The following is a 16,433-nucleotide window of genomic DNA, read 5'->3' on the forward strand; positions in this document are numbered from 1 at the left end:
TTCTGTAAAATGAGGAAATAATCCAGTTTGAGTTCCTCTAGAGAAGAGCCTGAGACAGGGGTGTGAGTGCAGGCAGTTTAGCCGGGAGGTGATCCAGGGAGCAGGAGGGAAGCATGGTGAGCATGAAACAGACAAGAAGGAGAATCCCACAAAGCGGGGGTTAGGAGGCCCTGCCAGCCAAGTGGGCCCGTTCTGTTGAGAGGCCTTGGAGAACTTTCGAGGCACGTGCCTGGGAATGGTCCAGCTGAAGGGTGAAAGGCTTGACATGTCTCTCCCACCACCCATCCCCATCCTTTGAGATAAACTCCTTGCTCTTCCAGGCTGTACCTACTCTGGGGATGAAGCCCCTTCCTCCCTCCTGAAATTCAAGGGCCCTGGAGATGGGGAGGTGTCCATCCTGGCAACAGCTGAGGTCAGAGGTAGGCGGAGGGGATGAGCCTTGACCCCCGTCTGCCTTGAAGAGTTCCACCGTTACAGAATGGAATGGGAGCTCTGTGAGGGAGGGGCTGGTCTAGACCACGTAAGTGTATTTTGCATAAATACATAAGCATTGAATAAAATAATATTCTAAAATGCTTAATAATACACCTGAAAATAAAATACCAAATGCCATTGTTACAATTACTAATTTTTCTTTATTAGTAGACGATGCTTTTCAAGAGGAGTAGGAATTGTTTGGGATGCATTTGTCACATTTAGGCCTTGTGTCTTTGAAGACTCACTGTTTCAGAGAAGGTCAAAGCAATTCTGGCCTTGAGCTACAGAATGAAAACTAAAGTGAGTGAGACCAGGGGTCTGGCTACACTGGAACTTCTCTTTTGGTTTTTAGTGAAGCCACTGCCTTTAATAGTCTACGACATGTGGCTTGATAGTTTTCTGAGTTGACCTGACAGTTTTAAAGCAGGAACAATGGGAATGTGTCAGAGAGAATTACCTGGTGACCCCAGATGTCCTAACGTGGTGGTTTAACTAGGTGACTTGTGAAAAAAAAGTGCAGGAAGTTGTGAAGATGCCCCCAGGACTTCAAACTCAAACCCCACCCCAAGGTGTGAAAAGAAGTGGAGGGAATGTTTTTTAGCCTGTAAATCTGCTCCTTGAACCATCTGAGCCAGCTTCAGCTACGTTAACCATCACATACCTCCTGCATGAAGGCAGAGCCCAGAGCAGAAAGAAATGCAGAGGGCAGTGACAAGCAGCAAGGACTTCGTGATGTCTTGCTAGACAAGGCCTAACTGGAGAGCTGCTTTCTGAAAGCTTTGGTCCTGACCTGGATATGTGACTAAAAGAAATCTCTTCCCCAGTGCATGTGGATTCTTGCCTAAATTGGAAGTTTGTAACAATTTTCTGTGAGGTAGCAGCCCTTCTTCAAGCAGTAGTGGAAAATGATCTTGTTTGAAATTTAAGTTTTGTGTGTGCGTGGTATTTGTTTGTTTGTTTTGAGACGGAGTTTTGCTCTTGTTACCCAGGCTGGAGTGCAATGGCGTGATCTCGGCTCACCACAACCTCCGCCTCCTGGGTTCAGGCAATTCTCCTGCCTCAGCCTCCTGAGTAGCTGGGATTACAGGCACGCGCCACCATGCCCAGCTAATTTTTTGTATTTTTAGTAGAGACGGGGTTTCACCATGTTGACCAGGATGGTCTCGATCTCTTGACCTCGTGATCCACCCGCCTCAGCCTCCCAAAGTGCTGGGATTACAGGCTTGAGCCACCGCACCCGGCCTGTTTGTTTGTTTTAAGAAACAAGGTCTCTCTCTGTCATCCAGGATGGAGTGCATTCTTGCAGTCATAGCTCACTGTAACGCTGACCTCCTGTGCCCAAGCAATCATCCTGCCTCAGTCCCCCAGGTAGCTGGGGTTACACCTTCAAGCCCTCATGTCCAGCTAATTTTCTTTTTGTTTTTTGTAAAGATGGAGACTCACTATGTTGCCCGGGCTGGTTTCAAACTCTTTGCCTCAAGAGATCCTCCCAGTTTGGCCTCCCAATTAGATCTATCTTCCTTCCTTCCTTCCTCTTCTCTATCTCTTCTCTGTCTTTCCTCTTTCTTTTGTTTTGTAAGACAGAGTTTCACTCTTCTTGCCCAGGCTGGAGTGCAGTGGTGCCGTCTCGTCTCGCCACAACCTCCACCTCCTGGGTTCAGGCAATTCTCCTGCCTCAGCCTCCTGAGAAGCTGGGATTATAGGCACGCACCACCACACCCAGCTAATTTTTGTATTTTTAGTAAAGACAGGGTTTCATTAAAAAAAACAAACAAACAAACAAAAAAAAAAAAACAGAAAGAAGTCTCTTCACCCTCTTCACCCTAAAAGAAATCCCTTCCCCACCCTGCCTTACAGAATAAGGCAGGTGATGCCCCCTGGAGAGACACATGTACAAGGGATATGATGGAAAGAGAAAACAAAAAGCAATGGCTTAGAAGGAATGGATGGGATCGCCCAGAGACACCTTGGCGTGGCTTCCCCAGCCTTAGAAATCCCAGAAAGATAGACTCCCTCCCTCAGGGACGGTGGCTTGCTTATGAGCCCATTCCAGCAGCCACATTCTGGTTTCTGCAGCTGCCCAGCTAGTGTTTTCACACTACGTGTGTCGACACCCCCCTGCGTGGCCTCCCTGAAGATGGCAGATTCTAATTTCCAGGCATTTGATCTCAGTCCTGGAGAGATGGGTGCCAGAAGCCAGATGTCTCTTTTTCTGTGACGTAGGATGTACAGCCCATGACCCTCCCACTGACTAAAATGAACACACCCGACTCACAGTGGCAAGACGCAGTATAAGAAGGTGTTTTAAAAATACATTTGTGTGGGCCGGGCGCGGTGGCTCAAGCCTGTAATCCCAGCACTTTGGGAGGCCGAGGCGGGTGGATCACGAGGTCGAGAGATCGAGACCATCCTGGTCAACGTGGTGAAACCCCGTCTCTGCTAAAAATACAAAAAATTAGCTGGGCATAGTGGCATGTGCCTGTAATCCCAGCTACTCAGGAGGCTGAGGCAGGAGAATTGCCTGAACCCAGGAGGCGGAGTTTGCGGTGAGCCGAGATGGCGCCATTGCACTCCAGCCTGGGCAACAAGAGCGAAACTCCGTCTCAAAAAAATAAATAAATAAATACATTTGTGTGAGCCGCCTTGTCGATACTAACACATTCAGGAAGCTGAAGGTGGCTCCCGGGATGGCTATGTCAAGTCTAGCATTCAAATATTTAGTGGCCGAATAATTACTGTAATAATTAATTTCCGTTGCTTAATCTAGCAATCAGGCATGTCGCTTTACACACGGGGAAATATTGGTCCCTGTAGGAGCATGTGTGTGTGTGTAAAATATAGCACAGCAATTGCTATTTAGTGAAGATGTGGAGATCAGTTTGTGGGATAAGTGAGATGCTTCTTCTAGTTTTCTTTGTAGTCATAGGTTTGGGAGAAAAGCAGAGCGGAGAATAAAGGGAACCAAAAATTAAATGCCCTAAACTTCAAATGCCATCTTTATGATAACTTTTCCAAAGTCAGGTTTGATCAAATGTTATAATTCGAAGCTTTGTAAATGAAAATGTGAAAGCGGCTGATCTTACCCAAATCCTGCCCTGGGCTTTCTAGAGCTGAACCACTCAGTAGAAATACAACGTCATTTAAAAATATACTCGAGCGCCGGGCGCGGTGGCTCATGCCTGTAATCCCAGCACTTTGGGAGGCCGAGGCGGGTGGATCACGAGGTCGAGAGATCGAGACCATCCTGGTCAACATGGTGAAACCCCGTCTCTACTAAAAGTGCAAAAAATTAGCTGGGCATGGTGGCACGTTCCTGTAATCCCAGCTACTCAGGAGGCTGAGGCAGGAGAATTGCCTGAGCCCAGGAGGCGGAGGTTGCGGTGAGCCGAGATCGCGCCATTGCACTCCAGCCTGGGTAACAAGGGTGAAACTCCGTCTCAAAAAAAAAATAAATAAATAAAAACAAAAATAAATAAAAATATACTAGAGAGAAAAATATTAATCAGATATTTTATGTTCTTTTTTTTCTTATGAATCTTTGACATCTGATATCTCTTTCCCACTTACAGCAGTAAGTGCAATTCAGTTAAAAATTCAGTTCCTTGGTCTTGCCACATTTCAAATGCTCAACAGTGATGTGACTAGAAGCCTCTCTACTGGCCAGTGCAGAGATACAGGATAGTGGACACATTCACCTCTGTGAAGCCATCACTTAAACAGAGATGATGACATTGTCATACAAGAAGTTGACAATGTGGTTTTGTGTGTCCAAGGATGATGTGAGTCAGTTTAAGCATTTATTACGCACCTTGACAGGCTGATGTAGGGACCACATCTTTCCCTTCCTTAAACCTTCCTTTTGCATTAATTTTTGTGTGTGTTGGTTTTTATCTTCCCAGGGTGGAGGGCATTATAAGGACCCAGTAGATGTTGGGTGAATGCCCAGCCCCATGTGTTAGGGGATACAGAGAAAGCCTTGAGATTGACTCTGAACTTAAGGACTTGCCATCAGGAAGAAGAGGCTGTATCAACACAAAACGATTGGGGAACATCATGTTATATGTGGTGAAATCGGCCCAGCATGGTGGCTCACGCCTGTAATCCTAGCACTTTGGGAGGCCGAGGTAGACGTATCACCTGAGGTCGGGAGTTTGAGACCAGCCTGACCGACACGGAGAAAACCCATCTCTACTAAAATTACAAAATTAGCTGGGTGTGGTGTCGCATGCCTGTAATCCCCAGCTACTTGGGAGGCTGAGACAAGAGAATTGCTTAAACCTGGGAGGCAGAGGTTGCAGTGAGCTGAGATCACGCCACTGCACTCCATCCTGGGCAACAAGAGCAAGACTCTGTCTCAAAAAAAATTATTTTTCATTGTGGCATTGTTTACAATAGCAAAGACTTGGACCAGGCCAAATGCCCATCAATGATAGACTGGATAAAGAAAATGTGATACATTTATACCATGGAATACTATGCAACCATAAAAAAGGATAAGATCATGTCCTTTGCAGGGACATGGACGAAGCTGGAAACCATCATTCTCAGCGCACCAACACAAGAACAGAAAACCAAACACTACATGTTCTCACTCATAAGTGGGTGTTGAACAATGAGAACACATGGACACAGGGAAGGGAGCATCACATACCAGGGCCTGTTGTAGGTGGGGACTAGGGGAGAGAGAGCAGGGGGTGGGGGGATTGGGGAGGGATAACAGGAGAAATGCCTAATGTGGGGGGGGGGGGGGATGGATGCAGCAAACCACCATGGCACGTGTATACCTATGGAACAATCCTGCACGATCTGCACATGTACCCCAGAACTTAATGTATAATTTTAAAAAATGGTGAAATGGAAGAGAGGTCAATGCCCATTGTATTCACTGGAGATGCAATCTAGGGAGCAATGAAGTTCTGAAAGGCAGCTTGGGTTGGGCAGGCCCAGAGGCAAGTCACTGGGGAAGGGGAAATGCGTTCTGAGCCTCCACCCTCCTCCGCCCTCTAAGCCTGAGGCAGGCCTGCACCTGAGCTGCTCTTAAGGCCAGCCAAAAGTCCAAGCCCTTGTGCCTCAAGGGCGACCAGATTTGCCTAATGTTCTAAAAGCCTCCATTTCTCCCCTTTATCTTTTAGACTTTCCTTTCCTCACCCCATAGGATAAATCATTAGTGCTGTGTTAGGATTGTATCCTTGTGGATAGGCCTTGCGGTAGGATTGTACTTCCTGGTCCGCACGTGGGTGGGAGGGGCCATGTGACTGGTTCTGACCAATGATAGAGGAGAAGTGTAGTGAGTTTGTCTAGGCCACAGCATTTCATTATTGGTGTGGGACTCTCCAGGGCTCTTTCAAGAACTGGCTGACCGGGCACGGTGTCTCACTCCTGTAATCCTGGCACTTTGGGAGGCCAAGGTGGGCAGATACTTGAGGTCAGGAATTCGAGGCCAGCCTGAGCAACAGGCTGAAACCCCATCTCTACTAAAACTACAAAAATAGCCAGGTGGCGTGGTGGTGGGTACCCGTAGTCCCAGCTACCCGGCAGGCTGAGGCCAGAGAATCGCTTGAACCCGGGAACCCGGGAGGCAGAGGTTGCAGTGAGCTGACACTGTGCCACTGCACTCCAGCCTGGGTGACAGAGAGACTCTGTCTCAATTTAAAAAAAACAAAAAAGAAAAAAGAACTGGCTTGAGGTGGCTCAAGTGAGTTCTTGAAGTAACTGCAATGATTAGAGCCCTTCTGCCCATGCAATCATGGAGTCAGGAACAACACACCGTTGTTGCTTTACAGTATCTCCTTCCTGAGATGTGACCTAGCTCATCCTAGCTGAGATAGTCCCTCTGTCCAGAGAGCACATACTCTTCTTGGGGTGGGGGCGTTTGGAAGAGAGTCGGGAAAGCACTATCTCTCAACAGACATTCAGAATCAAGGAATGCCTTTACCCCGCTGCTAAGGGGAACCCCTAGTGGTCACCAGAGATGTTAGTGGCCCCCTTCCAAGACACGGAGGCTCAGGACAAACCCACCTCAGTGCTCATGCCACTGTCTGCCCATCCCAGGGAAGGCAGGCAGAGCCACTCAGAGGCAGAATGGGAAGGAGATGCACAGACCTGTCCCAGAGAGAGGAAGAAGGGGACAGAGGGCTGGCCCGCTGGTGGGAAGAAAACTAAAGGCCAATGAGTGTCTCGATTGATTATAAACCTGCTGCCCAGACGTCCCTCTCCCCTGACAGCCCTAAAGCTGTCTCCCAGGCACCCCCCCCTTCCTTTGCTTCACCCCTTCCTGACTGTCCTCCAGTCAGATGTTTACCTCAACAGGTGAACGACAGGTCTTGTACATTCAGTCAGCGACAGACTACACTCTTACATTCAGTTAACAAACATGCACTGAAGGCCTGCCTCCTATGCGCTCATCTATAGGATCAACAACAGCAGGTCGAGTAGTTCTGCCCCTAAAGAGTGCCATCTGTTGGAGGGCAGAGACAAGGAAAGCTAAAATTCCTGAAATGAGTTTTAAGTGCCAGGATAGACAGGCCGGAGGGGTGAGAGGAGCCCCTCACTCAGCCTGAGAAGTCAAGGAGAGCTTCCTGGCAGTGGTGAGACAGCCGCTGGATAGAGTTCAGGGAGAGACACTCCAGGTGAAGACAGCCAGGAGAGCAAACGGTAAGGACAGCAAATGTGCGAAGGAAAAAAGCTGAGAAAGCTGAGCTGGCCACTTTTGGAGCGTGCGACATGGCTGGGATGAGTGGCACAGAAGATGTGTGGACACCCAGTCAAATATGAGGCTGGAAGGGAGGGGGTCTGGCCGTCCCTGTGGCATTGACGATGAGCACCAACTGGTGAAGAGCTGCTGCAGAGATTTAAAGGGATCCCTGGATCAGCCATGCGTGTACTTAGGGTGAGGGGAGAGAGAAGTTAGGTGTGATTTGGCAAGAGGCTTTCTGTGTGCCTTTGTGTGTTTGGGGGTTGGTTTGTGTTAAGCAGAACTCTCCGACAGCACAGGAGCTATAAAAAGATGGGCTCTGGAACAAAGCACGGAATGAGGGAATGACGGAATTGTTTTCACAAGTTGGTGTGCAATTCAATTTTGCACACAGGACTTTTTGTCTGGATGAGGGGCCAGGTGGGATGGCGAAGGGAGAGAACCACAAGTCACACAGAGCCCGAAGAGACAGAGGCCAGCTAAGGTGCAGGCATATCACTAAGAAATAGCGTACAGTGAGGACGGCTGTAGGGCTCTGAAGATAGGGACGCCCACTATGAAATTTTAAAATCATCGGCGGCACCACACTGCAGTGTAACCCCACTCCCACCCTGCTGCCCACCGATCCTCACCAGATGTACCTTCCCTTCCATGTTGACGTGGGTCAGAAAGAGGGAACCATCATGAGACTTGAGATGCATGTGGAGCCAGAGAAGTCAGGAAAAGCGAGAAATAGAGGTCTGGGGTGATAAGAATCAAGGAAGGTCCCACCACTGAGGACTTTTGGAGATGGGGCAGGGTTTCTATCACATCTGCAATGGGGCTCGAGCCAAATTCCTTTAATATAATAAAGGAAATAATGAGCAAGGAGGTAATAGCCACATAAGCTATAATAATACTCTGGGAAAATACAAAGTAAAATATTGTCTGCATTTACTTTTAAAGAGTATAGATAGGCCGGGCGCGGTGGCTCAAGCCTGTAATCCCAGCACTTTCGGAGGCCGAGGCGGGTGGATCACGAGGTCGAGAGATCGAGACCATCCTGGTCAACATGGTGAAACCCCGTCTCTACTAAAAATGCAAAAAATTAGCTGGGCATGGTGGCGCGTGCCTGTAATCCCAGCTACTCAGGAGGCTGAGGCAGGAGAATTGCCTGAACCCAGGAGGCGGAGGTTGCGGTGAGCCGAGATCGCGCCATTGCACTCCAGCCTGGGTAACAAGAGCGAAACTCCGTCTCAAAAAAAAAAAAAAAGAGTATAGATATAGGAGGTATATGTGTGTGTGAGTTAACTTTAAGTGATACGCAGGGCAGGAAGGTGGAGCAATTAGTAAACACAGGAAGGACCCTAGGCTTCAAAAATTGCTTTCAAAGTCTTCCCCGGCGGTTTGTTCATTAAGAACTACAAAAAAGATTCTTTTGTTGTTGGTGGTGAAATGGGTGGTGCTAATGGGGTGGTGGCTAGAAAGATATACGCAGGGCTGTCTCCATGCTTGCAAGAAAGTAGCATGGGAATCTTGTGCCCTCGGTTCAGAGCTGTGGTTCTATTCTCTCCTTCCCTTCCCCTAAGGTCTTCCTCCAAACACACTCAACAGAGGATTCTGTTACCTGATCAGATACCCGTTTGTTGATTCTGTCCCGTTAGTTGATTCTGTCATCAGAATATTGTTACATTTGCTTCAGATGAACCTAAATGAGAATATGCTGCTGTAACAAAGGACAAGTCCCCCAAAGCAGTTCAGTATAATACAGAGGTTTAAAGAAGACTGCTTCTCTCTTAAATAAGCATCTCTCGGTGAGAGATCCTGGTTGACGGAGCAGCTCTGTTCCATGCAATGATTCAGGGATCCGGGTTCCTTCCTGCTTGTTGCTTTAGGCCATTGCCCTTGTCTGCAGGGTCATATCTGAATTGTGGGCCTTTTCCTACTTGCCGGAAGGGAAAAGAAAGAAACTCAGGAGCACTCGGCTTGTATTTTAAGTTGGAGTATAAGTTTTAAGTTGTCTTTTAAGTCAAGTAAGCTGGGCTACCTCCCAGGAGATCACCTGGGATTTGCATATATCTCTTCTGCTCACATTGCATTGACTCAAACCTCATTAGAGATCCACCCTGGGTGGAAGAAGGAAGTGAGGTCCCTGACTCAACAGCATCCACCCTAAATTCTATCACCATGACATGAAAGAGGGGGGTTTGAAGGTGGTGGTGGCGGGGTGGAGGGGAGGAGTGGATTTTGGGCACTCTGCCCCAGAACCACGAGAACAGGCTGATCTAGTTTTTGTGCCTGCTTATTAATAGCCATTGCATGTATGGCAGAATTTGGTCTCAGAATTGCTTTCATGGTAACATACGTGATGGGGACTTGGTCACTCCCAGTATGGAGTGGTAGGCCTCACAGGGAGCTTGTAGGAAATGCCAGAGTCAGGCCCACTGAGTCAGAATCTGCCTTTCAACACATGCTGAGGCGATCTGTGGGGAATCAGTCTCCCCACCTTTATCTGGTCTTGATTGTGTCCTCTTACATAGGCAGCTTTCCATCCACTTCCATGGCTGGAAGAGCCCAGCCAGCACCTATGAAGTTGTTGGTCAAACTGCCACTAGGAACCCACTAGTGAGTAGTGAGATTATTTTAACAGATCACACCCAGCACTGACAGAAAGGTAGAAAAGACATAGCACAGAATCAAAAAAAGAAAACAGTGTGCATTACACTAATTAAGGTTAAGTGTCGTTGTCAGTTCTGTATAGATGTGTGCCTGTGTGTGTCTGTGTGTGTGAGCGCGCGGATGTAAACAGACAACTCACTGTAGGTCATTGTCAAAAACCGCTGAGTGTGAACGGCACGGAGATGGAGGCGGTGACTACTTTGCAGAGCTGGGGCACACAGCCCTGGGGCTGAACACCGCCTCTCAACAGTGTGGCCGCCGCCAATACAGAGCCTCATTTCCTCGCATGCAGAACGGGTTACCTCGGACCTGCCGGGTGTTGTGGCGGCAACTGGGACTGCCTGGGAATGAATCCCTGTGGCGCCTTCCCTTCCCCTTAGTCGCGCCCCTTTCTTCTTACGGACGGGAGAGCGGACTAAATGCAGGGTTCCCCATTCTTCAGCCTCAGTTTCCCTAAGGAGCTCATGTGAGCGTTCAGGGTCCGTGTCAGTGATGCGTATGGCAGGCACGGGTGCCGGGAGAGAGGGGGATGACCTACACCTGACCTCGCTACCCTGCGGGCGCCGGTGTTCTAGGATGAGCCCCGGGCGGGGCGGGGGAGTGCGCGCGTCCCGGCTCCACCCCACCCCGGGCACCCCGGGTCCCCAGCCTCCGCCAGCGGGCGGTGCGGCAGCGCCACCGTGTGGCCGCGCGACATCAAAGCGCCGCGCCTCTGCCCAGCTGCCCATCCTGCGCGGCGGAGCCTGGGAGCGATTTCCCGGGGGCCCAGGCGGTGCGGGAGGGCACCTGGTCCAGTTCCCCGACCCACCTCGAGATTTTCTTGCACTTCCCCTGTCCCCCGGCGGGGCTCAGGGTCACAGCGCGGAATGAGAGGAGCGGAGGGCGGGGCCGAGGGCACCTCAGCGGGACCAGGCCCTCCCCGCCCGTCGTATCGCCCCATCCCAGGTTCGTCTACTCTTGGATCCGGCAGGTGCGGGAGGAATCATGGACAGTGCCCGAGGAGTGTGCCCAGACGAACGTGGATAACGGGGACGGTCAGCAGGGAGCTCCCGAAACTCGCGGACCCGGGCCTCGCCTTTGGACAACGACTAGCGTCTCAGGTTCCAGGGTGGCCTCGGGTCCCCAGGTCGCGATTCCAGGAATCACCCCCGGGGGCGCAGCACGGACACACTCCAGACGTGTGAGTTTCCCAGCGCCGTGCCGGGAGGTCAGGGGCGCTAGAAGAAGGAAGAATTCAGCCGCGTCTCAGCATCCCTGTTACTGCGAGGACGCGCCTCTCCGCCAAGCCCACCGCAGAGGCTCACCCTGGATCAGGCACTGCGCTGACGCCCTCGGAAAAGAACCTTATAGGCATTTGACAATTTAGAGCGGAGTAAAATGAGGCAGAAGAGACTAAGTAATTTGCTAAGGTCACGGGTTAATAAGTAAAAGACGGGAGCCGGGTGCGGTGGCTCACGCCTGTAATCCCAGCACTTTGGGAGGCCGAGGCAGGTGGATCACTAGGTAAAGAGAGCGAGACCATCCTGGTCAACATGGTGAAACCCCGTCTCTACTAAAAATACAAAAATTAGCTGGGCATGGTGGCGTGTGCCTGTAGTCCCAGCTACTCGGGAGGCTGAGGCAGGAGAATTGCCTGAACCCAGGAGGCGGAGGTTGCGGTGAGCCGAGATCGCGGCATTGCACTCCAGCCTGGGTAACAAGAGTGAAACTCCGTCTCAAAAAAAAAAAAAATGTAAAAGACGGGAAGCCAAGTCTATCTCCCAAGCTTATCATGTTGGAGGAGACACAGCCGTCGGGTCCCTATTGCTTCTCCATCCCCAGTTTTTCCCAGGGCGAGGAGCTTTTATTGAGCGGAGTCAGAGAAAGCTGCGGATTTGGGAAGAGAGCTGACATCTAACCGGAGCATGGGACTTCCCAGGGCGCCCTGTGGCCACCACGCCCAGGCAGGAGCTCCAGGCCGCATCCCTATCTGTAAAACAGGAAGGCAGGAAGGTTCCTGCCGCCTGTCTGTGACGCACGTCCCCCTCCTGCAGCCTCCCATCTTGACAGTTTCAACTCTCACATGGAGAAAGAGAGGCGGGAGAGATTTCCATCGAGAGCCCCCGACTTAATTATCCTGCGGGTTGGGAGGATGCTGGGGTTCCCCAGGGGGGTACTGTTCATGATTAAATCCACTTAATCTGGTGCAAGTTACTTCCAACTTTCTGAATCAGCTCTCTCGTGATTACTAATAACAGCGGATGACTTTAAAAGCACTCATCAAGTCTAAGCAGAATTCAAGATGAACAGATTTAGTGTTTGCAAAAATATCGTATGTGGTAACATTAGACTCGTTGTCCATATAAGGAAATTGAAGCACAGGGCAGTTAAGGAAGCACAGAGAGTCGGCGGCAGAGCCGGGAGTCACACCTAAGCATCCAGGTTCCCGAGGCGCCTTCAGCCACCATGCTCCTGATGAAGACAAGACACCCAGAGCCTCTCTTCGGGTTTTCTGCAGTGCAGAGAGAAGGAAGATGTCCCCTCAAGGAAATGCCGTTTTTTGCAATGGTTAATCATAGTTCTCAGTTTGTAGACCTAGGAGATTTTCTTCACACTGTTCAACAGAAAGAAAAAAGAAACGTAAAAAGTAACTCTTTTGTTCCTGAGAGTTCTCTAAGGGAGGAAGAAGTTCTCTGTGCCTAGAAGTAATATCATTTCATCATACAAAGATACATAGAGACCAGTATAAAGCTCCTTCCTCCTAAACACTTCATTCTTTTTTTTCTCCATGGAAATATGCTTATGTTTTGAGAAAAGATGTCCACCATTTTACAACTCTTAAAACAACAAAAGCAAAGAAACCAAAATTTTGTGTATTTCCGTGTCCCATAGGTTAACCGTGAACAGTTAGGTTGTGTGGCAGACTGTGTTTTCCAAAAGTGGCCACCACAATACATCACATTCCACATGGTGTGACACCCCTCAAACCTGGGTGGGTCTGGGCTGACTTCTCTATATCCTCTCTCCTTGAACCTGGATAAACTTTTGTGATCAGTTGCTTGTGGCAGAGTGATGAGGAGATCATAAAAATGCTGGATCCTAAAAATCCCGTGTGCATCTGCCTCGCTGTCTTGGGACACTTGCTCCTGGAACCCAGCCGTCATGCTGTGAGGAAGCCAAGCAGCCGCATGAAGCAGCCACATGTAGGTGCTTTGGTAACAGTCCTGGCTTAGGTCCTAGCCGAGGGCCAGCATCAATCCCCAGATATGGGAGCAAGTGCGTCCCCAGACAATTCTAGTCCCCAGCTTTTCAGTCACTCCAGCCAATGCTGTATGGAACGGAGATGAGCTGTCCTTGCCTAGCTCTGCCCAAATTGAAGACTCATGAACTGAATAAGCAATTACTGTTGATTTAAGCCACTAAAGTTGGGAGGTTTATTACTTGGCAATAAGATGACCGGAAGAGGTTTTTCACACTTTTTTCACTATTATGAACTGTTCTGCAGTGAGCTGCTTTGAGCATAGTGCCTTCTGTACATACCTGATGGTTTCTTAGGGAGACTTCTAGAAGGAGAATTGCTGAGCCAAAGTGCAAACGTCAAAGGGGATAGAGCAGTTAAAATGAATTAACAATATCTACGTCTAACAACATGGCTCCATCTTGAAAACATGTTAAATGAAGCATGCAAGGTATAAAATGATACAAAATAGTATTGGTTATGTGAAATTCTAAGAACAGTCAGAAAAAAGGTTGTATTTTGTTTATGGGATCATTCATGTATGTAGTAAAAGTATGAAAACATCTAGGGGAGTGATACACACAAATGCGGAAGTGTGAAGCTTTGGCAGGATCTGTAACATTTCATTACTTAAAAACAAAAACAAAAAAATTCCTGAAGGTCCCAAGCAAATCCCACAGTGTTGACATCTGTGAAATCTAGGACTAGGGATATATGAGTATTGTCACTTAAAATTTTAAAAAATATTTATTACGTATGTTTTGTATTAATATTTATAATTATGTGAATGTTTCCTTATTTAAAAATGTAAAGATCTCAACTCAAAATTATGATCGCAATGATTTTTTTCTCGTGATTTTCTTGTTCCACATGTCTGGTCACATAACTGAATAATTAAAGCAACACCTTTGGCCTCTGATCAATTGCCTGATTATTCGATTCAATACCTCCCCCATTTCATCGTGCACCTTCGTTTTTCTCCATCACACTCAAGAACTTTTCCTTCAAGGAACAATCATCACTCCTTTAACTTCCCTGCCTTTACATGAGATGGTCCCTCTGCCTGGAGTAATAAGCCCAGAGATTTGGTTTCACACAGAAGTCTCACACCTCAAGTCTCATTTGGTCCACACAAGCTCCCTGTGACAGCAACGACAGTCTACCATGTATGGAGTATGTTACATGTGCCCGGCATTGTGTCAGATGCTTTACATGTGTTTTCTTTGTTAAGTAGTTTCTGGTATTGTTGTCCCTTTTTTGCAGACAAAAAAAAAAAAAAAAAAAAAAGTTGGCTTGACTGCTAGTCGTTATTATTGTGGTTTTTATTTATATTTTCCCAAGATCTTGGTGGTAGAGGAAGAGTCAGCCCTAGGCCCCTAAGAATCCATGAGCTTGGCCATTAGATGGTTCTATGTCCTGTGGGAAAGCGTTTTGTTGTTGTTGTTGTTGTTGTTGTTGTTGTTGTTGTTGTTGTTTTCTTAAGTTCTTGAATTATAAAGAAATAGATTTCCAGAGTGTTTCTCTCCCTGTCTGCCTGATGCATTATTAATTCTTGTAGATCCACTTGAACATCACCACGTTTGGGAAGCTCTCCTGCCAGTCCCTCCATCAGAGTGGTCCGCAGCACAGACACGTCAGGGTGTTTGCTCTCTGCTTTCTCCTCTGCTGCAAGTAGGTGACTGCTCAGAGGCAGAGCCTGGCCGATGTTCATTTGTATTCCCAGCACCTGGAGGAGCACCTGATGCGTTAGGGACATCTAATCTTTTCAGAAATGAATCTTGATTAGTACCTGTCTTGCTTGAGTTCCTGAGCTACTTGCATGTCTATTGACTCTGATGAGCAACTAATTTCACCTGTGTGCACAGGGGCACAGTTTGTACAAAATGGCTCACAGCCATCCTGGTTATTTCTCTGAAACAAAAACAGGAAATCCCCGCTCACCTTTCCTGAAGAAACCCAGCTCAAAGCACTGTCCAGCTGGAGAACTTAGATTGCCAGATGGTTACCCCGAGTGCTCCATTAAGAGCAGTAATAAGTGAACAATAGTGAATGTGTACTGAGTGTTTAGCTTATGCCAGGGACTGTGCCAAGTGGTTTACATAGATTCAGTTTCACAAATAAAATGGACTGTGGCTTTTTCTTTTCTTCAGTGAAAAGTTCTGGTTTCCATGTTAGCAAACAAGGCCCTAAGTCAGAATGTGGAGTGGGAAGGGTGTTGAAGGAGAGACAGGGTGTTCTAATGCAGAAGCTTTGTCATGTCACCATCACTGGTGAGAAGACTCCTGGCAGTGAAGCTTCTCTGAGCTGAATGTGGCATTTGTCATACCTTGGGGGGCACGTGTGCAATCTAATAATGCCATCATGCCATGTGCTTTGTCAATATCTCTCTTCAAACTGCATCAAGGAGTGACAGACAATATTGCATGGAATGATCTATGTTGTAACATTAGATACCGACAAAGTCTCTCCGATTAAGCTGGCGAATGTGGCTTTCTCATGAAGTTTTAAAAGAATGTTGGTATGGCAGTGTCTCTCTTCTTTCAGCACCATGTTCGATTCACTCTTTTAAACCCTCCTGTTGTGTTGTTGGAAGCCATAAAGCCACACCGAGACAGCTGAAACCAAGGATCTGGGTGGCCCCTGGGCTCTGCATTTCAATTTCTGCTCTCTTGAACACGCTGGCGTCCTTCTCGCCTGCTCAGCATCCTCCAAACACAGGAAATGTGGGGGTGTATAGGCCGAGTATCGCATCACATGTGACAGTTTTGCTAAAAGGTTGAGATGAATAGTGAAGTGTGTTTATCAAGTCTGTTCTTTGTGACAGATAGTTTACCTGGAGCTGTGAACGGTTCAGATTACATTTAAGGCTTGGTCTCTGCCCTAGGAGAACTTATTCAGGGGGGCGCGGTGGCTCACGCCTGTTATCCCAGTACTTTTGAGGCTGAGGCAGGCTGATCACTTGAGATCAGGCATTCGAGACCAGCTTGGGCAACATAGTGAAACCCTATCCCTACAAAAAATACAAAAATAGGCCAGGGCACAGTGGTTCACACCTGGAATCCTAGCACTTTGGGAGGCTGAGGCAGGCAGATTGCCTGAGCTCAGGTATTGAGACCAACCTGGGCAACACAGTGAAACCCCGTCTCCACTAAAATACAAAAAATTAGCCAGGCATGGTGGTGTGTTCCTGTAGTCCCAGCTACTCAGGAGGCTGAGGCAGGAGAATTCCTTGAACCCGGGAGGTGGAGGTTGCAGTGAGCCAAGATCATGCCACTGCACTGCAGCCTGGGTGACAGAACAAGACTCCATCTCCAAAAACAAACAAAAAAAGTAACATAAAAACAAAACAAAAATACTGCCAAGTATGGTAGCACACACCTGTGGTCC

Source organism: Saimiri boliviensis, chromosome 2 (genome assembly GCF_048565385.1).
Source record: "Saimiri boliviensis isolate mSaiBol1 chromosome 2, mSaiBol1.pri, whole genome shotgun sequence".
NCBI classification, from domain to species: domain Eukaryota; kingdom Metazoa; phylum Chordata; class Mammalia; order Primates; family Cebidae; genus Saimiri; species Saimiri boliviensis.